This window comes from Felis catus, chromosome B3 (genome assembly GCF_018350175.1).
Source record: "Felis catus isolate Fca126 chromosome B3, F.catus_Fca126_mat1.0, whole genome shotgun sequence".
Lineage (NCBI taxonomy): Eukaryota > Metazoa > Chordata > Mammalia > Carnivora > Felidae > Felis > Felis catus.
In genome coordinates, this window is record NC_058373.1 from 38,310,899 (window position 1) to 38,335,933 (window position 25,035).

Here is a 25,035-nt window from a genome sequence, read left to right on the forward strand (position 1 = left end):
GCATTACACGAGATGGTCCCTTGTGTCTGCGGCCCCAAACAGACGGTGGCTCCCTATATCATGAACACCAGCCTGTCACACAGTAGGGGCTCGATGCACATCAATGAGCCCAGCACCGAGTTGGGAGCTGAAAAAATGTGGGTTTATTTGCCCCTAAGAGTGGCCAGGTCAGTCCCCTTGCTGATCTTTCACTCTTGTGTCTGATATGGAACGGGCTGCCTGAGTCACACCCTCTCTCTCTGGTCTCCTTGAACCCCCAAAGAGATCACATTTGGGGAGTACCTGCTGAAAGCCTAGTGCACACTCTCACATATGTTACCACTGAATCCTCACAACTCTGTGGGGTGCATCAGTCAGGAAAGCTAGGTTATGCTGCGGTAACAAAGAACCCTCACATTTCCATAGCCTACCCTGTGTTTGTCTCTCGTTTATGACCTTGCATGATGGCTGGGGTAAGACTCAGGATGAAAGAACAGGCACCACGTGAAACACTGCTGACCACACCAGCAGAGGGAAGAAGGCTCTGGGGGGGGGGGGGGGGTCCTGCATCAGTGATTACCTGATCAAACTCAAAAATACACATGTCACTTTCGCTCATAAGTCATCAGTCAGAACTAGCCACATGGCCCCAACCACACAGGTGCAGAGAAACACCTGAAAACAGAAGAGCATAAGCATCCCCACCTTACATTTGGGGACATAGCGGTTGGAAGCCTACCCAAGGGCACGCAAGGGAGCAGCTGGACTGTGCTGATACATTCATGACTGCCGCAAAGCCCAGCCCATTCTCTGGTACCATCTGGCCCCTGCAAGGGGCTGCCCAGGGCCCAGGAGCAGACTGGAGCTGATCGAAGTATGTCCAGGGCACAGGATGAGGTCAGTAGGCCCTCAGGGTCAAATTCCTGGTGGGGCCACTTTAATTTGTGGAGTGTTGAAGGAATGATGGATGGCAACGTGTCACAGACCCACTCTTGGCCATGTCCTTCGCAGAGAAGACGTATCTGTCTGTCAAAGATGTGCTGAGTTTGTCCCAGATGCCCAGCTAGAGTCTCACAGTCCAGCTGGGGAGCTGGGATGACATAGATGATAACCAAAAAGTCCATCTGTCATGTGAGATAGACAAGAGGAATGAGTCAAGATGGCAGATTAGATACCCATATCCACTTTGGCTGCCTCCTCAGTCCTCACCACAAAAACCCAGAGAGAGCGACTTTTTAAAAAGTATAAAGATTGGGAGAACAAGAGAAGAAACAATGGCAACAAAATACGGGAAGACAGAACCCAAGGCAATGGAATACCAACACAAGTGGGAAAAGCCAAGAGCCAACCAGGCTTACATTGCAGAGTTTTTAGAAGGTTCAGGAACTGGAGGCTCCAGAACCTCAGAGGAGGCCACCCAGAGAGCGGGGTCGGAGCCTGTATGGTGCGAGGAGGGCAGCCCACGGGGGGCAGCCTGGTGAGCAGGGGAAGACAGCAACCCTGGGGAGGAAGGTGGTTGCAGTGACCCATGGAGGGGTGTCAGAGCCGGAGGCAGGGTTGGGGGTGGGGGGAATCTTAAGAGAGGGTTGTCAGATGTGAGAGCATGGCTACCTGTGGGGGATTGGTTAGATATGTAAATGTATTAAAGATAATGGGAGATAATTATTAAAGACAGTGGGTTCCGCACTGTCAGAAAGGTGAGTTACAAACATGGAAGAGAGAGAACCAAATGGTAGTGGTGGAGGCTGGAACTAAAAGTCTAGGTAAGACTCATGGTTTTCCAGATAGATAGATAGATGATGGATGGGTGGATAGAGAGATAGATACGAACATGTATGTATTAATAGGAACATGTAAACACGTGTATAAATAACAGAGATAGATAGATAGATAGATAGATGATAGATAGATACGAACATGTATATATTGATAGGAACATGTAAACAGGTGTATAAATATACACGTATTCCCTAGCTCTAACCACCGTGAGCACCTGGGAGCAGCAACATCCCAACAGCAACAAGCACACCTAGCACCCAGATCTTGGCTTCTAAAAACCATTCCCTATTTGGAGAACCAGTGCTCCCTGGAGAGGTGACTAATTCCAAAATTGGGGCAGATGAAGTACAAGATGAGCCCAAGACATCTTGTGGTTCCAGAAAGCAAGGAAATGCTCAAAGAATGATGGGGATGTGTCCAAAGGACACAGGTGTCACCCTGAAAGGGCTCCCACTAGGCAAATCTGGGATAATTTGAGCACCAAATTATATAATGTTGGTAACAGATTATAATCTACTGAATAAAATAAGAAACCATGACTCCATACTCACGTAACTAAATAAATAAATTGAACAAGATAGTTACACACTATCAAAGTACTTCCCACAAAATGTTTATCAATTCCAGAGGGCAAAATAATAATGTTGCAGTGAAGAAGTCTGGCAGATAGCACCCAAATCAAGTGATCAAAGTGAACATCACCAGGAATAAGACAAACTGAAATGAAGCCCCACCTGGTAGAAGTAACGAGAAGAGAGCATCATAGAATAGCACTGTGGAATCCCCGCTGACGGTGTTGGACCTGAATATAATCATGAACAACATCAGAAAACTCCAAATTACGGGACTTCCTCCAAAGCGTGGGGGTCATACAAGTCAAAGAAATACCAAGGAACTGTTCTAGACCAAAGGAGGCTACAGGGACTTGACAAGTGCAGGAGTGTTTCTGATCTGGACATTCTGCTACAAAGAACATCCTGGGGGAAACTGACACAACATAAATGGGGGCTAAACATTAGGTGGCAATGATGTTTCGACATTACTCTGCTGTTGCCTGGTTAGAGTACATCCTTGAGAGTAAGTTGCTGGAATGATGCCCCAAGTTCACCAAATTCTTTAGTGTATATTTCCCGCAAAAGTGCGTCCTTGTTTGTAGGAAACACTAAAGAATTAGGTGGATCTGGGAAGCTGTTTCAGCAACTTACTCCTAATGGTTCGGGGCAAAAATGACCTGTATTGCACTTGCAACTTTTATTTATGTATGACATTGTTTCAAAATGAAAAAAAAAAATGAAAAAGAAGACTGATCAGACAAGTAACAAAAAGTGAAAAGGGCTTTTTTTTTTTTTTTGGCTCGGTGGCTTTGGGAGAACTTTTGAAGGCAGATAGCTGTCTTTTTTGGTGCAAGGGCACCCTCTTGTGGTTCTCACAGCACAATGCAGCACTCGGCATCCAGGTGGAGTCCAGGAGTTCGCTTCTCTTCCCAGTGGTGGATGTCCTCAGAGGTCATCTCATCCAGTCCCCCACTTCAGGCCGGGGTTTCTCCTCAGCCACACCATAAAAATCCCTGTGCCTGTAGCCTCTGCCTTAAAAGTCCTTTCTGGCCTGATGCTGGGAACAGCTCTGAGGACTGGATCCCTTGGAGGTTCTCTGGACAGCCAGGGGACCCATGAGCCAGCCTGATGAAGGGCTGGGCCAGAGACAAGGGCTGCGGAGGACAGAACCCAGATAGAAGCCCAGAGGCTGCTTCTAACTGTCTGCCTGGTCTTGGGCACATCACCTGTCTACTCTCAACATCACTTCCTTTTTTTCTGTACGTTTGCAGTTTAGAGACCATGAAACCTGCCCAGCCGTCCACAGGAGCTAGATACCGTTTCTCAATAAACGGGTAACCACACACCCAAGGCTGCCTGGGAAAGGCCTGATTTACACTCGCTTCCCAGCATAATTACTAATGACCCCTCTTTCTCTCTGATAGATCATGTGGTCACTACTAAGGATAAACCATCTATCAAGTGGGTGATCAATCACATGGCCACTTGCCACCGGGGGGCTTGCATCTTAATGGATTTCCGAAAGCCTTCAAGATTCAAAGCCTTTGTGGTTTCTTCCGACCCCTTCCACTTTAGAGGTGACACTTGCAGGAGCAATGGCTACAAACTCATTTTAGCATCCCTCTTAGCAAATCCCAAAAAGCAAATCCTATTCTGAATTGGGAGCTAAGCCCATCTTAGATGGATGGGCACTTGGCCAGCCCCACACAGCAGGGGACACAGGAAAGAGACCAGGCCCCACATAATCGTCTGCAGAGGAAGAGGCAGTGACGTTGTCAACAGCCACAGCCAGGACTCAGGCCAGGCCCTGCCCTATGTCCTGGGATGCCATGTGGTCAGACTTCCTGTAAGATCTGGGAAGGGAGTGGGAAAAAATAGGATGCTGTAGAAACACACGAAATTGGCCCTTACGACCAACTGTAAGGGCATGTGGATTCAGGCTGAGCTTGATTTCGGACAGTAAAGAACAGTGACATTTCTTAGACCCAGGTATAGAGGAGCTCTCAGACCCGTCACAGAAACCGAGTGAGTTCCTCAAAGAAGGACAAGGCTCATAGGAGGCTGGGGCTGGGGCACGGTAGACACTTGGTGTTAAAGTTCCATTTTTCTTTCCTGGTATGTTTTTCTTAAGTACATTCATTGTGAAAGGGACGTATGTTCTAGAAGTAATATGAATGTTCATATAATAAGAGGTGATTGTACCATTGACCCTTTGGGGGAACCTTCCGCGGCCAGGGGCTTGCGACGTGATCTGAGACCCTCGCGACCACCCTGGGGAGAAGTACCATTATTCAAATTTTCTGGATGGGGAGATTGAACCTCCGTGGTGGGGCGGGGGGCAGTGACTCTGAGCTCTCACAGGTGGCAAGCATTGAGGCCTGGATTTTTCTGGCCACTACACCCCACAGCCTCTCCCACAGGGAAGAGCCATGTTCCAGTGGCGCTGCTCACTCCCCATGCATGCACGGAATCCAGGCTGTGGCGTGGTAGGCAGGCCGCAGCCTGTGGGGAAATTGGAGAAGGGGGCCGTGGAGACAGGTCCCACAGTGGCCCTGCTGGCCTGTGGAGGCGCATGGTGGTGGCCTGGGGGCCGCTGATGCCTACCAAAGCCCACAGGCAGGAAGCCAAGCTGGGACAGGAGGGGACCGATGACAAGCTGAGCCCACCGGGCACCTCTGTGTGTTTGGCCCGACCCCGGGCTCTGGACTCCCTTTTTGCAAATCTTGCCAGCTTAAACCCTGCAGGGAAGGGAATTCTGGGAAAGGCAGTTCTGAGCTTTATGGGGAGACAGAGGTACCACTTAGAGAGCCCAACCCAGTGCAGCAACCCCAGGGCCTTGCCTCACCTCTTGGGGGCACTGAAGTTGGGAAGGTAGCTGGCAGCTACGAGTCTTTGGCCAGACAGCTCTCCGTGTGCCACTGCCTGTCCCCTTCACACAATGAACGCGGACACAGGGCAGCCTGGCGTCCCCTCCTGCCCGGGGCCTGGAGCCAAAGCGGATGCCCTGGAGGGGAGGTGGCAGTGAGGATGTGGCTCACCACAGAGGCTTCCTCAGGGAGCCCCTGGCTCCAACATTCAGAAGGGAAAGGGGGTAGGGAGGCGGGGAACCAGTAGACTTGCTCTAGGACACTGGACAAGCATCCTTCCCCCACTGGTTTCCTGTATTCTTTCTCCCCCACCTTCCACCTGTCCCCCCTCCATGCTACACAGAGGATCACAGAGCCTCTTCTCCCCACAGCCCCTACCCTAGTGTGAGTGAGTGGGGCCAGGGGGACAGAGCTGGGGGAGCCCACTGGAGCTGGCCCTGCCTTGGGGTGTCTGCTCTCTCAGAGCTGGGTCTGCTCCTGTGGCCTAAACTCTCTCTTCCTGGAAAGAAAGATGCCCAAGACCATCAGCCTCTCTGACACCAGTCCCCTCCCTGCCCCAAACACCTTCCCAACTTTCCCTCGTGGAATTAGCCAGTTGGGAGAAGGGCCTTTCCCACAGTGGCCCTGCCCAGCAAGAGGCCCTGAGCGGGGTGGAAAGCGGTAGAAGCAAGAGGTAAGGACCCGAGCGGCGGTGAGCTTTGGGCGCATTTCTTTTCTAAGCTTTGGACATCAGTTCGTGCCTGGGATGAGCAAGATGGCACCTGCCTCCTGCCCTCTCTCCACCACACCCCAGCCCGTGGGCAGGACTGGAGCAGAGCATTACTGGGGCGCAGTGGCCCCACAACCGCGTTCTGAGTGGTGGCGGGTCCCATCGGGACCGGGACTGGGACCGGGACCAGACCGAGGAAAGGCACGGAGGGAGCCCCTGGCACGCGATGAGTGTTACATACAAAGTGAAGTTCTCAACTCTGATGGGAGAGGGTACCTGAGGACACGAAAGGCCTCAGAGGGAAGCGGGGCAGACAAAAGATGACCAGTGGTGACCGGCGAATGTCGTGTTGTCGCTTGCATTTTTTCTCACTTAATCTTCCTCACGTCCCTGGGAAGCAAGTCTTATTGTGTCCTCATCTCCGCTTTCAAGACCATTCACTGCCAACCCCTCCTCCCACAGAGGAGGAAACTGAGGCACGGAGGGTAGGTGATTCCCCAAGGCCCCACATGGCCGCGCCAGGACTCCACCACTCGCTGGACCTCGTGATCCGGGGAACACCCGGGGAGAGGCTGGGTGCCGCGCTAGCTTGGTGGGCATGGGTGGTGAGGCGACAGAGTGGGCTGGAGAAGAGGGGCTGCCCGGGGTGGGGTGGGGGGGGTCCCCAGACGGGCCCAGTGGTCATCCCCGAGGAAGGCGGGACATAGGTTGGGAGGCAGAGCGGACAGCTCACAAAATGAAAACTCAAAAGCAATCACGCCTGAACTCCTAAGCTAAATGCTGGCTGTGTAGCCTTCCGGGGCATGGGGGTGACCGAGCTGGCCCGCAGGGGCTGGAGGCAGGGCTGGGCTCAGACACCGCCTCCGACATTGAGTGAGGCTCTCCCTTGTGCCAGAACCTTCACACACGGCCTCTCCACCACACGGACATCGTCACCCCTGCCACACGGCTCAGAACACACAGCCTCTGAGAAGTGAGTCCCTTCTCCAGGGTCACAGAAGCAAGTGGTGGGGCCATTACTCCAGCCCAGGACTTCCGTCTCCAATGCCATATTCTTTCCAAACACGATGCATGGTTAATGAGAAGTGCTGATGACAGACTAGGAACCAGGTACAGGACCGGGTGCTTTATCTGGAGTATCCTTTATCTACATGACCCTCTCTCACTTTATGGAGTAGGAATCTCACGATCAGAGAGGTTAAACATCAGGCACAAAGCCACACAGCATTCGACCCCAATCTTCCTTGACTCTTTCCTCTACAGTTTGTTTCCCAGAGTGTGTTCCACATCCTGGAAGTGATGGGGGGCAGGGGTGGCTGTTGGTGGACAAAGATCTTGGGAAACATTGAGTTCAACTGCTATATTTACATTAGGATTTCTCAGAACTTGACTAACCTATTTTGTGACCCTCTGATGGTGGAAACTGGTATGACCCGACATAATTTTTCCACAGCCCCCATTTATCACAAAACACTGCATTAGTTAGGAATGTGTTGAGCTGCAGGAGAACTATCCCCGCCCCCCCCCCCCCCCCCCCTTAACTGGCCAGGACCCAGTACAGAAAGAGGCAGTCCAGGGCTGGTGCCCTGGCTCTGACTTGGCACTGGGATCCCAAGCTCCTTCTAGCTTCCCGCCCTGCCATCCTTTCGTCCCCGTGGCTGCAAACTGGCACAGCCCTTTCAGGTTTCGCAGCTGCTTTCCAGGCAGGAAGAAGGAGAAAGGCAAAGAGCAAAAGCGAGTCTGAACCTTCATACCTGGGAAGCACCCCTCCACCCAGCAGACTTCCGCTTACATCCCATTGGTCAGAAGTGTGTCACGTGACCACCGTTCCCGCAAGGGAGCCCGGAAGAGTGAGTAATTTTAAGGGGCACATTGTCACCTGGATGGAATAGGAGGTCTAGGGCTAAGGAAGAATGGATACCGTACGGCCCCTCCCGGGACTGGTGTTCTGTGAACCTGACTTGGAGAATGCCGCTTCCCCTAATGTTTTCAGTGAAAAGTCAACTCACTCTCCAAGGCCCCTCCTGGGCAGGGGACCCACTCCCCTGCCAAAGCCTTCGGATTCCCCCACTTCCTCCTCCCCACCCCTTATCAGCACAGGGCAGGTTGTGCTGGAGTGAGGAACAGGGACGTTCATCTCCACTACGCATGTGTGACCCACCAGCTGCTGGAGGGCAAGGACATAGCCCACTAGTGCCTGCACCTGCCACAGAGCGAGCCCGGGCACGAATGTCCCATAGTCTCACGAAAGGCGTGCAGAGGCAGAAAGTGGTGCGGGGTGCGTTACTTGAAGCAGGTGCCAACTCGAACAAACATAAACAGAAAAGCAGACTTCTTAATAAGGACCCAGGGGCTTTGGGGGAACACGGGGCCAGGAGGTAGTCAGGGCTTAGGAAGGGACGGGGCAGAGTCTGAGAGGGCACTGGGATTCCGGGCAGCCTCTCTCCTCGGGCGCTGCCCCTCTGCTTCTCTGTCCAGAGGGCAGGAGGAGGATGGCACACGCAGCTGCGGCCCAGTTCCCAGGCGGGGGGAAGGACTCCGAGTGGCCCAGCACGGGTCAGGTGTCACCGCTCAGTGGCTGGGAGGAAGGCAGGTAGGGCTCAGTGCTACACTGGGTGGGACAGTTACAGCAGATATTCCAAGACGTGACCACCCAACTCAGGGTGTTGGAACAGAGGAGGGCTCAGCAAATCCCGACCTGAGGGCGAAATCCAGCCTGCCAAGCACTTGCAGAAATACGATGGTATCAGAACACAGCTATGCTCATTCACGCACGTATCGTCCGTGGCTGCTTTGGTGCCACAGCTACCGAGTTGGGCAGCTGTGACGGAGACCGTGCGGCCTGCAGAGCCCCCTCCCTATCACCTGGCCCTTCAGAGACAAGTTGGCGGACCCCCGTGTTGCAAGGAGGACGCGTGTCGGTTAGGACCTTGTGGGTCACTAGAGGGCAAGAATGTGTCACCCAGATCTGCATCCCCAAAGGCGGCAACACAGGTAGCTGGGGGAGGGAAGGAAAGAAGGAAGCAAAGGGGGGCGAGAGGGAGAGAAGGAAGGAAGGAAGGAAGGAAGGAAGGAAGGAAGGAAGGAAGGAAGGAAGGAAGGGGGAGAGAGGGAGGGAAGGCAAGAGGGAAGGGTGGAAGGAAGAAAGGAAGGAGGCAGGCAGGAGGGAGGCAGAGCGGGAAGGAGGCAGGGAGGGGGCGGGGAAGGGGCGAGGAGGAAGGGCAAAGGCAGAGGCTGGTGCCCTTGCTGTTTTCAGACCACCTCTCCCGAGCCGGGGCAGAGCAGAGGGACGTTGGGGAAGGGGGTTCTCTCTCCCCCGCGCTCAGCCCCGCATCTGCTCTTAATTGAGGCGTACTGGTACAAGCCTGATTGGGAATAACAGGTGCTGGGACGCGGTGAACATTAGGGAATAGTCACTTGGCGGGCTCCAGAGCTGCCAAAAACGAAAGTGTGCCGCCGGGCCAGATGTTCGCTCATTACCATCCGCTCCTCCTCAGAACCGTTTAAAGGGAACATTTGTTTGTTGAGGAAACACAGCTGTTCCCAGGGAAATGGGTTTCCCTCCTTTGGGCAGAGGAGTGGGGGAAGGGACCGCTGGGGGAGGGACACTGGGGACGCCTCGGGTGGGTGGCAGTTAAGGGTCTCCATCGGGTCGAGGGCCGTGAGGATGGGTCCTCAGAGACCGGAAAGGCCTAGTGCATCCATAGTGACTTCCTCCCGCACTCGTGTGAAAGATCATTCACTCCATTTCCCAGAGAGGGAAGCACAGGGTGAGAGAGGCCATGTGACTCAGCCAAGGCCACACAGCTGATCAGTGGCCAATCCCAGCCGGGGATCTGGCCTCTGTTCTCTAAGACCCTGGCTCTTGTACACACCCACGTCCGGTCCTCTGCCTGGGACGCATCTCTTTGCAGCTCAGTCTTAGACGCTTCATTCCCAGGCCTGTGTTTCCATCCCTGCATTTTGTTTTAAAAAAAAATTTTTTTTTAATGTTTATTTATTATTTGAGAAAGAGAGAGAGGGAGCGCATGAGCAGGGGAGGGGTAGACAGAGGGAGACACAGGATCCAAGGCAGGCTGCAGGCTCTGAACTGTAAGCACAGAGCCCGATGTGGGGCTTGAACTCACAAACTGTGAGATCATGACCTGAGCCAAAGTCAGACGCTTAAGCAGCTGAGCCACACGGGCGCCCCAACCTGCATCTTGTTTTAAATGCCCCGTCTCTGCATCTCTGACTCGCTGTCCTGGGCCTCTGTGTTTTCCATTTGCTGACACCTGTCTCCTTCTCTGCCTCCCCAGGAGGTCACGTCAGCATCTGTGGGTGAGTGGCTGGCTCTGGGTTTCATTCTTCCCATCCATCTCTCTCCCTGCTTCTCCCTCTCCATCTGTCTTTTGTGCCCGAGCTACCTCGGTGACATCTGTAATATCTCAGGGTCTGAGGCAGGGTCTGTGGGATCTTACCTCATTTAATTCTCTCTCTCTGACATTTATTTCTGTATATTTAGGCTAGTGTTTTTCAAGTTGTGTGTCAGGACCATAGGGGGGTCATAATATCAGCTTACTGGATTGTGACCAGCAGTTCAATAAGCAAAATAGAAAATTTCAGAATGTGTTACACATCCAGTTTTGTGAATTATTTCAGTTCCCTACATGACTGTGTGTACTGGGTTCACACGTAAAATGTTTTCGCTATGAGATCTGATTTTTAAAACATCTTTAAAAACCACTAAATGGACGTTCTTTGGCTGCAAGTGCAGAGATCTCTGACCCAAGAAGTTCCAGAAGGAATTTGGCGGCTGCCAGGCAGCACCCTCAGGCCCTTTCCCTTCTCCTTTTGCTCTCAGCTGTCCTCAGCTAGCCAGCTCACTGTCCTCATGGTCACAAGGCAGCTGCTAGGGCTCCATCTACCCCTCACAGGTCCAGCAGAGAATGAGCAACCTGTTTGGTCCCCTACATCCCTTTTTAGAAGTGGCAACCGTTTCTCTCATGTCTCATTGGCCAGGACAGGGTCACATGCCCGCCTTCTAACCAATCGCTGGCAAAAGAGACAAGACTTACTGTGACTGGCTTAGACCACCCAGGAGGGAGGTCTCTTTCCTCACCCATTGGCTGCACAGATGAGGCTCAGAGGCCCTGAGCCTTCTCCCACCAGGAAGAAGAGCAGAAGTCTGTGGGCTGAACTGCCACCCACATCTGCCATAGTCTCTCACTGTCCCTTCCACCTGGTTCCTGCCTCAGTTTCCCTCCTAGTCCCTCTTTAGAACTATCCTGAGGAGAGGCCATGGGTACAGTTTAGGGTCTCTGTATTTGCTTCTTACGGCGGCTGTAACAAATTACCACAAACTTGGCGGCTTAAAACAACAGAAATGTCGTCTCTCACGGTTCTGGAAGCCAGAAGCCCAAAGTCAAGGTGTAAGCCAAACCACACTCCCTCTGAAAACTCTAGAGGAGAGTCCATCCACGCTCTTCCACCTTCCCAGGGCCCCAGGCGTTCTTTGGCCTGTGGCTGCAACCTCTTAGGTCTACTTCCATCTGCACATGCCCTTCCCCCCTTCTCCCTGTGTCTCCCCCTGTGTGTCTCTTATAAGAACACTTGTGACTGGGTTTCAAGCCCAAGAGAATGATGCAGGATGACCTTATCCTGTAAAGACCTGCGAAGACCTTGAATTACACCTGCAAAGACCCTTCATCTCAAATAAGGTCATGTTCACAGGTTCCTGGGCATAGACACATCTTTGGGGGCCGCTATTCAGCCCACTACAGAGACTCTGTCCACCCCAAGCCGACCCAGTCTCTAAGAGGGGCAGGGCCTGGAGTCACAGCCTCTCACTTGTTACCGTGAGACCTTGACCCCGAGCTCCAGTGTCCTCATCTGCCAAATAGAGGCCTGAATAGGAGCTGATGCGTAAAGACCTGGAAAAACATCAAGAGGCAACATGTTCTCTTATCGCTTCTTGTCCTGTGAGAGAAAAAGCACGTTGACTTTTGCTGTCTGGGGAACCAGGTTTTTTTGGGAAACTGGCCTGGTGAGGTGTTAGAAAAATACTCTCAGATCTTCCGTGAGAGTCAAAGGACTTGGCCAGCCTTCCTCTCCCAGTTGCTCCCTTGAGCCAAAGCATGAAGTCTCTAGAAAGTCCTCAGAGAAAGCTGCACCTGTTACCAGGGAGGGGATAACCTGGCCACAACCACAGCTATGGTACGAGAGAGTCATTGGCCCTCAGCTCTGCCTGGCGCCTGAGCTCTGCCTGGGCTCCCACACATCAGACTCTCACAGCAACCCTCATGGTACAGGTAAAGTGACCGAAGTAGATTCATTCAACCATTCAACAAATATTTGAGCATCTATTATGTGCCTGTTAGGCACTGTTCCAGCCCCTGGGGGTTCATCAATGAACAAGACCAACATCCCTGCCCTTCTGGAGCGGACACGTAGCAGGGAGGTTAAGTGATTCGCTGAAGGCCACATACCGCTAACTGACCAGACCAGGCTCAGCCCCGAGTCGCCATGATGTCCGCCAGCGGATGGCTCACTGGTCTTCTAGGAAGCGCTATGAGAGTGACGGGTTAAGGGCAACAAAGTTGGGAGGGTGTGTAATAAAGAATCTGGCTGGCCTTTGTCCCCTTTCCCTAGCAGGTAACTTCTAATCCCTTGGTATCTCTTCATTTCTCATGACAGCCCCCTCAGAGCTTGCCTGATTGTTTATGCTAACGCCGTCATTCATGGTGGGCCTCTCCATAGTTTATGCTAGATGACTCAGATTAGGAAAGATGATACAATCTTTCTAACTATATCAGAAAGACCAACCATGTGATTGAGGATCGGGGCTCTGAGTCATGTAATATCAGCCCGACCTTGGAGGGGGTGCTCGAGATTGAGTTCATTCACATGACCAATGATCCAATCAATCACATCTGCATAATGAAGCCTCAAGAAAAACTCTGGGGGCGCCTGGGTGGCTCAGTCAGTTGAGCATCCAACTTCGGCTCAAGTCATGATCTCACGGTTTGTGACTTTGAGCCGTGCATTGGGCTCTGTGCTGATGGTGCGGAGTCTGCTTGGGATTCTCTCCCCTCTCTCTTTGTCTCCCCACTCATGCACACTCTCTCTCAAAATAAATAAATAAGCTTAAAAAAAAAAAAGAAAAAGAAAAGAAAAAAAAACTCTGGACACCAAGCTTGGGTGACCTGCTCCAGTTGGCAACATGCTTTGAGTCTGTCACCCTTTGATGCAGAGGGTGATACATCCCTGAGGGTGACAGCAGCTTTGCATTTAGAACCCTCCCAGACCTTGCCCTAGGCGTCTTTCCCTTGGGCCAACCCGGCTTTGTAAACTTTTGCTAAAATAAAACCGTAATCATCAAAAAGACAAATACTGTATAATTCTACTTATATGAGGTACCTAAGAATAGTCAAATTCATAGGGACAGAAAGTAGAGGGTGGCTGCCAGGAGCCGGGGGAAGAGAAAAATGGGGAGTTGTTTAATGGATATGGAGTTTAGGTTTGCAACAGGGGATTTCTGGAGACTGGCTGCAGAACAGTGTGAAAGCACGTAACACTAGTGGACTGTAACCCCAAAACGGTTAAGGTGGTCAATTTTACGTTATGCATATTTTCTCACAATTAAAAAAAAAACTATCATCAAAATTATCATGCTTTCCTGAGTTCTGCGAATCTTTCTAGCAAACTGTCAACCTGAGGGTGGTCATAGGAACTCCTGAACTTGTAGCCAGCTGGTCAGAGTGAGGGTGACCCCAGGGACCCTTGACCTCACAGCAGGTGTCTGGAGTGAGAGCCTTGTTAAGGACTGTGCCCTTGACCTCCGAAGTCTGGCCCAATTCCAGGTAGACGGTGCAAGGGGAGGCTGAAAGTGAGAGCTGGCTGGTGGACCAACTGGCTTTTGGAATCCCAACCAGCCTTGAGTTTCTGTGATTCTTCCATGAAGACCGCCAGCTCCCAAAGTAGAACCCCACTTTCTACTACTGAATTGCCTCCACCACCAAAGAGTTTCTTTGACCAGCCTTTCCTCCTCCCCAGTCCAAGGGTGCCCTTGGTGGGCGCTCCCTGCCTTGGCTTCTTCAAGCTTATGCTGGGATGTTCTTTGGAGGTACCTCTAGCTGTAGACCACAGGCTGGAAGTAAGCTGTTCAGCTGTAAGACAGCAGGCACCATGACTAACAAAACCAAAAATTGCCATGCTGCCCCCCTACCCCTGGTCCTGAGGCCACCAGAAGGGATCAGACCCTCCTTCGCAGGGATGACCTCACCACCCCGGGGATGTGGACTGTTTAATTAGAACACCTTCAATTGGAAACACTCATCCATTTATGGCAAAAACAGCGACAGGCTTTTAAGGACATGCCATAAGTTTTACAGTTATTGGATTTTTCAACTTGTTTACAAAAGCAATATTGTTAAATGGCCAACGGCCAGGCCCAGTTGTTTTTCCTCCTGTGCCTTCTGACAACAGGAAAGCATATTATCTCCCCCAGCCAGCTCCCAGGAGGTGTGTGAAGCTACATTCCATTTTGCTATCTGTTTAATTATCCATTCAGCCGGGCTTACGCTAAAGCTCTTTCTCGTTTGTTCACAGCCAGATCTGTTCTGGAATGAAGCAAAGAGCTCCTTCCCCATTCCTCTACCCCCTGCAGCAGCTCCTGCAAACAGTTTCACTCCAGGAAAATGCCAACCCCTTAAGAACCTGGCCTTTTGGAACAATGGATGCAAAAGGGGATGCAGGGCAGCCTTAGTGACCTTGACCCTTGACTTAGCACCTTTGTGTCATGGCCTCCTCCTTGTTCAGAGAAGGAGGACTGCTTTCGAAGAGGGGTTTCCAAAATAGGCTGCTGAGCACCAGAAGTTCCTGGGGAGATTTTAAAAATATAGCTTGCCACGGCTTGCCCTCTCAGATTCTGATTTAGAGGCTCTGGGTCCTCAAATCGGATTTTTAAAACCTCCCCAGGTGATTCTGATAACCTAGCAGCAGCACCCTCTGGACTTGATATTCTCAGCCTGCCTTTGACCCGGAGGCTCTGTGATGTGCTCTCCCAGTGGAGGGAGGAGGGAGAGGACCAAGCCTTCCTTCTGCTTTGCACACCCGCACCAAGCAGGACCTCCACATCTGCTCACACCTGCTGAAAAATCATCTTGGAGAAACATCCAGGTGGGACGGGGCTCCAGCATCAAGTGGGTACAAACAAGTGGGGAAGTGCCTATGAGCTGATACAAGGGTTGTGTGAATGGCCTTCTCATGGAACACCAGCGCTGGCTCCACAGTGTGTCTAAAGGGACTGGGAAAATGTATGCCTCCCCAGCTTTCAATGGGAAAGGGCCTCCAGATGAAGGCAGACTTGACATCTGCCGCTGGCTGGGCTGAGGGATGCAGAGGAAGGCGAGGGCAGATAGCCAGAGGCAGGAACTAGCCTTCCCAGCAGCACCCGTTGGTCCCCAGAGAAGGAGGCCAGGAGTAGGGCCAGGAGCTCCTGCATTCAAACTTCATCCACCCCACGCCCTCTAGAGCAGCGGAGTGAGGACAGTAACAACAGCTGTCACAACCCCACTGAAGCTTAACCCCTCTCTGGCACCTAAGAGTCTAATACACTCACACATCTGTTACCTCCCCTCCATCCTTACGACAGCTCAGTGAGGAAGGCAGGGCAAGCCCATCTGACAGCTGCAGGGACTGTGGGTCCCAGATAGGACTTTGTGATTTGAAAAAGGTCACAGGGCTACCAAGCGGTAGAGCCAGAATGCTCCCTCAGATCCAAGTCCAAGTCCACAGCCCCACGGACCACCTTCATCATCATCCACTTACTTATAGCTGGGCTTTCGGCTTTCCCAAAGGGCTTCCATATAAGTGACTCGATTTGACGAACTGATGTAAGCAGGGAAGGTTTGAGATTCTCAACCCATAACTGAGGACACTGAAGCTCCCAGAAGCGAAAGTGGCCACAAGGCTATACCCCTCACAAACCAGGAGCTAGAAGAAGGAGTGTCAAGTTGGGCAGGGGGTGTGTACCAGAAAGAACACGATGTTTGGAATATAATGTTCGGTAGCTCTTACACGCTGTGACCCTGAGCAAGGTATTTAAGTGCTAAGTTCTGTCATATTAAAAACAAAATTCGGGGCACCTGGGTGGATCAGTCGGTTGGGCGTCCGACTTCGGCTCAGGTCATGATCTCGCGGTCCGTGAGTTCGAGCCCCGCATCGGGCTCTGGGCTGACAGCTCAGAGCCTGGAGCCTGTTTCGGATTCTGTGTCTCCCTCTCTCTCTGACCCTCCCCTACTCATCCTCTGTCTCTCTCTGTCTCAAAAATAAATAAATGTTAAAAAAAAATTTTTTTTAAAAAACAAAAAACAAAAAACAAAATTCAACTGAGTAAATTTTGAAGATCTTACGGTCTTTATGAAAATATTTGTGAATCACGCAGCATCCAATCTAGCAGATAGAGAGGAGCTCTGGGGAGCCAGGCAGAACAAAGGACTTTTACAGGCAGAAGGGGGTAGGAACAAGGAAGTTATACAAGCAAAAAATGGATTGGTTGTGGCAAGGTCACTTTCCTTTAGGAAATGGCAGGGGTCTATCTATCAGGCAGATGACCTCACTAGTGCCCATCAGGTAATTCCTGATTGGTTTAAGATTCCATTTCTGGGACAGCTGAAACTTTAAAGTAAATCTCAGTTTGGTGATGAGGGGCTTAGCATAAGTGACTCCATATTGGGCCTGTTGTCTTGTTTTTAGCAATTCTATGTTAAAGGACACTTGCTTAAATTTTTTTTTAACGTTTATTCATTTTTGAAACAGAGTGCAAGAAGGGGAGGGGCAGAGAGAGAGGGAGACAGAGAATCCAAAGCAGGCTCCAGGCTCTGAGCTGTCAGCACAGAGCCCAACACAGGGCTCGAACTCACTAACCGCAAGACAAAGTTGGTCACCTGACTGAGCCACCCAGGCGCCCCTAGGACACTTTTTAAAATGTAAAAGAAGTACTTTATTACAAATATAAAGATGAACAAAGATTTTATTTCACTCACTAATTAATGAGGGGACCAGTAAGGTATTAAAAAGTGGCTCAAAGGAGAATCTAGAGAGCACACATGTTAGACAATCTGAAATGGATTTACAAATAGTTGCAAAGATGGTCAATATCCTCAGGGTCATAGTCATTTGCATCCCAACAGACACAATTTATTTGCATCTCTATGGACAAGATCATCTGCATTATTATCAGTCCTCTGGAACTTAGCTGTAAAAATCGCTCAGACAATATAAAACGAACACATTGCCCAAAAAGGCATACTATTCGAGCCTACCACTAATCTCTTTTTGCTTATTCCAAAGACTTGCACAGTTCTTTCTACTTTGGAAAATGGGATGACCAAAGGGCTGTTGCAAGCATTAAATGAGATGGCAAAAGTTTACTGTCTAATGTGCAGTGGATGGCCAGTAAAACTTCCTTCCTCTCCCTACCCAGATATGGCTCTGCCCTTCTAGAATGGCTTCCTGACCACCCCAGCCCTGACCACTCACTCCTCCTGAGTCTGGCACAGAGGAAAGGGACACGGCCTTGATGTCACCCATGGTATGTTCCCGGCTCTGCCACATCCTTGAGCAAGTCATTGCTCCTTCGGCCTCAATTTACCGCCAGTAAAAACGAGTAGCTAGACCAAGTGACCTCAAACTGATCTTCAGCTCTCTAAATCTTGCCTTCCCATTGGTTGCTACAGCACAACAAGAACTGTGGGTCTTCTGAGACCGATTCATGGCGTCGTGAACAAACATGGACTTCGGAGCCAGCGGACAGATATCTGAATCCCAGCTTACTTAGCAACTCACTGTCTCTGCGCTGTTGAATAAGTGACTTAACATCTCTGAACCTACATCGCTTATCTGCAGACAAGGCTCCAACAGAGGCCCGAAAGGTTACTCCGAGGATGGAGCTGGATACCATGCCGTGTCTATCACATAGTTAACGCTCTGCAAGTGTCCGTTTCCATTCTCCGCTTTCCTACGCCTCCCTTTGGGTCTGATACCCCCTGCCTCTGTCCACGGTCAGCCAATCAGTCAGTCAGTGAAGAGACCCTCACAGAGCTCTCCTCTGGCACTGCGTTGAGTGCATGATTGCACTTGGCTCCTGCCCTCAGGCAGATTCAGTCTTGTCATGGATCTAGGCTAAAGATACGGGTCAGGGCAGGGGAGAGAGAAGGGCCAGCGGTGGGTGGGGAGGGGTCACAGGAGATAGAGCTCACTTTGGCAGTACAAGCTAGACTTCTAGGAGGAGGCGACCCTTGCGTGAGCACTGCAAGATTTAGACTCAGGAGAGTGCTTTACAGCCACGGGGCCACTTGGACAATGCTGTGGAGTCTGGAAGGCAGGGCGTGTGCTAAGAAACTGCTCGTTGTTTAGCTTGGCAAGGGCCCAGGGTACCTGGAGGGGAATTCTGGAGGACGGGTCTGGGAAGGGATGTGTGGTTTTGATTGCCAAGAGCTTTCGGCAATAGGCAAAGGAGATTAGACTTCACCCTTCAGATAATGGGGTACGAGGGGAGGAGGCTGTGGGGCTCTTGTCTCCTGGCCAGCAGGAAATACCATGGGGAGAGGCGCCTGCCCACTCTGTTTCCTCTCCAAGGTCTAGCACAGGGAGGGACGCACAAATGACACACGAGTCCTCTAGGATCTTATTAACATGCAGATTCTGATTAAATAGGGCCAGCATTGGGGCCACAACTCTGCATTTCTTTTTTTTTTTTTAATTTTTTTTTTCAACGTTTATTTATTTTTGGGACAGAGAGAGACAGAGCATGAACGGGGGAGGGGCAGAGAGAGAGGGAGACACAGAATCGGAAACAGGCTCCAGGCTCTGAGCCATCAGCCCAGAGCCCGACGCGGGGCTCGAACTCACGGACCGCGAGATCGTGACCTGGCTGAAGTCGGACGCTTAACCGACTGCGCCACCCAGGCGCCCCAACAACTCTGCATTTCTAACCAGTTCTCAGATGACACTGATGCCTCTGGTCCACAGGCCACACTTTGAATGACAATTGGATCAAGTGTGCCCTCAAAGTCTGTGAGTACCCTCAGGATCAGCAAAAGACAACACTGTCGTGAAGATGGGGCTTAGGCTAGATACCTTTCTCTCCTCTTTCCTCTTCATTAGACTCCAGGCTCCGGATCCCCACAGCCAGACTTCCATTGCCCGGCTGCTTGAACTCAGCCCCCAACACACTGCCCTACCTGCCCTGCCCCTTCCAAGCACTAGGGATGCTGAAGGTCTCACTTTCCACTCTCTACTTCTAACTTACAAGTCACATTCCCTCTGGGCTCTAGGAGGTGAGAAGGAAGGGACTGCTTTTAGCTAAACCCTCCAGGGAAATTCATGGATCAGGCAGCCATTCAGCTAGGCCTGGAAGGATGCCAGCAAGTGGCAGGGGTCATTCCACCCAGGCCAAGATGTTAATGGCTGACAAACACCTATTGCCCATACCTCCCAGAACACACTCTTGTCTTCTAAGTGGGGCTTCGAGGGCCTCAAACCAAAGGAGCCGATCTCATGCTGGGCATCATGGTAGGCTTTAGCACGGGAGCCCATCATGCAGGTATCTCTCTCCAGGGCTCAGCTCGGATCATCCTCCTCCAGGCCACTGTCCTCAGCTCCTGGAGCACCCCATGCTCTCCCACTATCAATGCTCCGATGGCCTGCCTCCCCTGAGACTCTGTGAACTCCACAAAGAGAGGCAGCATCGCATCCCCAAGACTTGGCATAAGAGAGGGGCTTCATAATGTCTGAGAAATGAATGAGTGGCTCTACCCAGATCCCACAGCTATGCACAGATCAGATGTTCTCTAGGTGGTGACTGTGCCCCCAGGAACATTGGGCCATGTCTGGAGACATTTTTGGTTGTCACGTCTGTGGTGTTGGGGGGGATGGGGTAAGAGAGGGCTGCTGGCATCTGGAGGCCAAGGACAGCGTTCACACAAAGAATTTTCTAGCCCCAAATACCAATAGTGTCAAGGTAGAGAACTTTTGGTGTGGGGGGAACACTGACACGCAGGGACACGGTACTTTGGGGGATGCTCTTGGGGGCACTGAGAGAGTCCTCTATAGAAACCGAGACCCAAAGGAGGTAAAGGGACTCACTCTGGGTCACATTGCAAGGCAGCAACAGCCTGAAAAGAGAGGCCAGTCTTTGGACTCATCAACTCTGCCCCCATACCCCTCATGGCCTCTTTCTTCACCCATGTTGCCACATCTTGGAATCATCCTAGCCCTGCCTCCCTGACACAGTTTACTAAGAACACTTCAGTAGCAGAGGTGAAGGTGTCTTGGAAAACACCAGATGGCTTAAATCTATGAGGCTTTGAGCCCTCCACTGCCAGAAAGACTCTGAGTCCTTTTCCCCAGACCTGCATTTATGGAAACATTTCCCGCCCAAGAAATTTAAGAAAAATTTAAATGGTAACAAGGCAGGCAACAGTGAGCTAGTAATAAGACACCTTGGAATGTTCATTATGCTAGATTTCCAGACAGTTAAATTGGTTAATGCATTTCCCTTTGGCTTCTGGATCAGTGACTGTCAGCAATGCAGTGGCCACCTTGTTATACATTACAGCTTAAACGCCTTGGTGACACCAGTCAAGTTCTTCTCTCCAGATAAGAACTTGATTCATGAACAGCAGAGAGGAGGAGACAGATGACTCTGTGCCCACCATACGGGCTGCTGGGGGCCTCACTCTAGCTCTCCCACACCCTCATATACAAGCATTCCCCCCCCCCTCAACAAGCAGTTTCATACATGCAAGCGAAAGTAATTTACTCAATTATTTCCTGCTGTTAATTAATTAATTCCTGTAATTATTTCCTGCAAGGCTTGGGCATGGGGAAAATCATGATGCCCTTCGTCTCTGCATGGGGAGTTTCTTTTGAGGAGCTGGCATGGCCCATGGATGGAGTGGCAAAGGGGGGCAGTGGGGTGGTTTGGGGCAGTGAGCATCGTGAAAACTCAGCCATGGCTGCAATTCTATGGGTCGAGATCTAGCCTGTCTTTCAGTTTTCCTTATCTGTGGGCTAACAACCACCCTTCCATCCACCCCCTCTTCCTTCCTTTGACAAACACTCATTAAGGTTCTGGTGCGTGCAGACTCTGGACCAGGCACTGGAAATACAACCGCAAGAGAGAGAGAAAGATGTGGGGTGGGGAGGGGCCAAGGATGGCAAGACATGTGGAGAGGGTACAAGTTGGGGGAATATTATCCAGCTGGGACAGGCCCCGCCCATGAATTCATGGCGTTCCCCCACTGGTCCACGACCCCCAACACCTGCCCCTGCTCGCCCAGCCCCCAGCCTCCCTCCCCCCAGGCAGTAACCAAAGCCAACTCCCCCACCCCCAAGGTGCCTGCCTCGAGATGTCACCTTCTCCCGGAATGTCACATCCTCCTGGGTCTGAGGCATCCTTCACACCTCACACAATCCTCTTATCCACTATCTGCATGGTCCCCCCTCCCCATTTCCTCATGGTTGTTGATGTTTCTACTGTGTTATTATTCTACTGATTACTTTTCACATGCGTTTGCCTTGGCTCAAAAGCTAAACTGTACCACCTCACCCCATCAGGATGGCTATTATCAAAAACCCAGAAAACAAATGAGGAGGTGGAGAGACGGGGAACCCTGGCGCACGGCTGGTGGGACTATAAAATGGTGAAGACACTGTAGAAAACAGTATGGCAGTCCTTCCAACAAATTAAACATAGAATTGCCATTTGATCCAACAATTTCCCCTCTGGTATATACACAAAAGAAGTGAAAGCTGGGTCTCAAATGGATATTTGAGAACACCATGTTCGTAGCAGCATTCACAATAGCCATAAGGTGGAAACAACCCAAATATCCCTCATTGGATGATGGATAAACAAAATATGGTATATCCATACAATGGAATATTGTTCAGCCTTAAAAAGGAATGACATTGTGACACATGCTAAACATGGATAGACCCTGAAGATTTATGCTAAGCAGAATAAGCCAGACACAAAAGGACAAATATTCTAAGATTCCACTTCTATCAAGTACCTAGAATAATCAAATACGTAGACACAGAAAGTATAATGTTGGTTATCAGGGGCTGGGAGAGGGGGGAATGGATGCCTAGTGTTCAATGAGGACAGAGGTCCAGTTTGGGAAGATCAAAAGTTCTGAAAATAGATGGTGGTAATGGGGAAGATGAAAAAGTTCTGAAGACAGATGACAGTAATGGTTGCACAATGTGACCATGCCATTGATCCGTACACTTGAAAGTGGTTACAAGGATACATTTTATGTGAGTTGATAAAAATATCAACTATATTTCAATTTCCAAAAGAGAAAACTAAATCTAAGCTGTGAGCTCCTTGGGGCTGGGCCTGTAATTTTTACTCCTTTGGTTTCTGTTCAGTGATATTAACAAAAGCAATGGCTGTGTGGTGAGAGGCGGGAAGGAGGAAGGGAGGGCGTCTCTGGATCAGCGGCCCATTAGGACCAGAGAAGGCAGCTGCAGCTCTCTGCCCCCATGGCAGACATCTCCTGCAGGCCGATCTTCCAGAAGCGGGCACTGTAGCCGCAAACCCCAGGCTACCATATACCCTACCAGGCCTTCCCTGCTCGATCCCTGCAGGCCTGGAAGGCCATGTCACTTGCCACTCCCCCGGGCCTCCTGTGCGCAAATAACACTCAACCACCTTGTCTCTAGTTGAGCCATATTCTCCCTACCTCTCTGCACCTTTGCTCAGGCCATCTTTTGTCCGGGAAGTCCAGCCTTACCTGCTACCTAGTAAAGTCACCTCGTCCTTCACACTCAGTTCACACCCAACGGCCTCCCCTGATCTTCTCCAGAGCTCCTGCTTGCCCCTCGGGCCCCCACAGTGCCCTGCTGTGCCTTTCCAGAGTCAGCACCTAACACGGGGATCTGTAAAGCCCGGGCATCTCCAGCTGGCGGGCCGGATGGATGATGGGGCACTCACCTCAGTTCAGGACCTTTCCCCTTCTTCCCACCTTGCTTGCAGAGCCCGGCTTTTGTTCAGCTGGTCCACTTCTGCCTGGCCCTGGGAGTGAGGGCAGCCTCAGCCCCAGGGAGATGGGGCCTGTTCAGTCTACACTAATCACTACATCCCATTCCCCTTGCCAGGTGTTGCTTCTGGGAAGGGATCCTGTGACCTAATTCTGGCCAAAGGAATGTGAAGGAAAATTGGGGGTGGGGCTGCAGGAATGTTTCTTTTCCTAAAACGGCTCCGGCTCTGGCTCAGGTTGGGAACCATAAGAGAGAAGTACTTCTCCACCTCTGGGCCTGCTCATTGACTTTTGTCAACTGGCATTGCTGCAGCCACCCTGTGACTAGAGGAGCGACATCACCAACACACTGGGCATATCAGGGCAGAAAGAAGGGGTATCAGGCAGGGTCCAGGCAGGAGTCGGACACCATACCGGCTATGTTAACAGCAGACATTACTAATTGTTAACTAGGTATAAAGAATGTTAACTTGGGGCGCCTGGGGCTCAGTTGGCTGAGCGTCTGACTTCGGCTCAGGTCATGACCTCACAGTTTGTGAGTTGGAGCCCCGCGTTGGGCTCTGTGCTGCCGCTCAGAGCCTGGAGCCTGCTTTGGGTTCTGTGTCTCCCTCTCTCTCTGCCCCATCCCCACTCATGCTCTGTCTCTGTCTTAAAAATAAATAAAACATTAAAGATTTTTTTTTTTTTAAAGAATGTTAACTAGGTCACTTGAAAGGTAAAAAGGGAGGTAGCAACTGCAGGAAGCAGAACCATTCGCGCTGATCTAGAGGAGAGCGCCGCGGAGCTGACATGGGGGCCGAAAGCTGCCGAAGCTGCTGGCAGGTGCTGACGTCTCCGAGCTCGGAGGACGCGCGCTGGGGGCCTGGTCCAGGTTCTGAGGGAGTGTGCGGTGAGGCTGTATCTGCGCGTGTTGGAGAAACAGCAAGCTCACTGGGCCTGGCTGCTGGAGGCTTGGCCTCTGCCGGGAGGAAAGGCCCAAGGCAGGAGCTGGAAGCCTCCGGGAGGAAGTGGGAAGCCCCTGCTCCGCCGCGCGGTTGCCCTCCAGCGCCCCCTCTTGGCCGACTTTGACGGAGCGGCGGGCCACGCAGAAAGGTCTGGTTGCAGTGACCCAGGCCCAAGGCCCAGTGCAGGAGGGCGGCTTTGCCCCTGATCACTGGTACAGATGGAGGGCGCCTAAATTCTGGAAGACATGCTAAGCCACTGAAGTAAAAAACCACGGAGCTGCCCCCACTTCAGCTCTCCTGGAATCAGAGGAAGTAAATGTCCCCACCCATAACCCGTTCCTGTGGGCTTTCCTGTGACTGACCCAGCGTCGGTACTGCCACGCCTGGTCATATTCAGCTCTGTCCCCCACAGGTCTCGTGCAGGGCTGCGCGTCTGGAAACATAAATGAAGTCAAATGGAAGCCTCTCTTGCAGCTAGTGGGGGGGGGGGGAGGGGACTCCTGGGGTGAAGCCCTGTTCCTCACTCATTATGCCATTTCAGGCCAGTTTTCAGCTCTCCCGGCCTCCATTTTCTCATCTATGAAATGGGGTGTTAAGAACAGTTATCTCATTGGATCCCGCTGAAGGCAGGGTGAGAGGCTGATGTCTATCCGCCTTACACACCATAAACACCATTACCTGTCCTTGCTGGTCATCAGCTCTTAGGCTGCTGTTCTGACAAACGGGCTTTGGACTGGCTCCCCCAGCACCCAGCACCTCATAGGTAGAGCGCCAGGCTCCATGCCTTACCTCCCTGGACTCGGGTCACAGGCTCAACGACCTGCCTAGTAGCCACCACCAAGGCCCAGGACTCCTCCCTGTGTCTCTGGGCCAGTCCATCCTGCTGCCTTCCTGTTGCCGCTGCTCTGTCACATATGCTACATTGGCTACAGGGCCTGTGTCCTAGCAGCCTGGACTTCCCTTCCTTCTGCTCCTGCTTCCACGTTCCACTCCCTCCTGGGCAGCTTGTGCCATTCCCCCCATTCCCGAACCTTCCGTGGCCTTCGTGAGACAGGTCAGGGATGCTCATTTCCATGCTGTCATTCTCCAGCACGGCACTGGTATCCTAGGCTGTTGTAACCAATAACCACACGCTCGGTGGCTTAAAACAACAGAAATGTATTCTAGAGG

At 51.6% G+C, this 25,035-nt stretch overlaps 1 long non-coding RNA gene across 4 annotated transcripts in view; it reads right to left on the reverse strand.

Annotated features, from left to right (window-relative positions):
* LOC111560807 overlaps window positions 1–25,035 on the reverse strand; it is a 99,125-nt gene that overhangs the window by 13,754 nt on the left and 60,336 nt on the right. Inside the window, exon 8 of one of the 4 annotated variants that reach the window (XR_006599075.1) lies at window positions 9,033–9,844. The exons of the other annotated variants lie outside the window; for them this stretch is intronic. This is a non-coding gene — a long non-coding RNA (uncharacterized LOC111560807). Of the gene's footprint in view, window positions 1–9,032; window positions 9,845–25,035 lie in introns of those variants that run through there. 4 annotated transcript variants of the gene reach the window in all.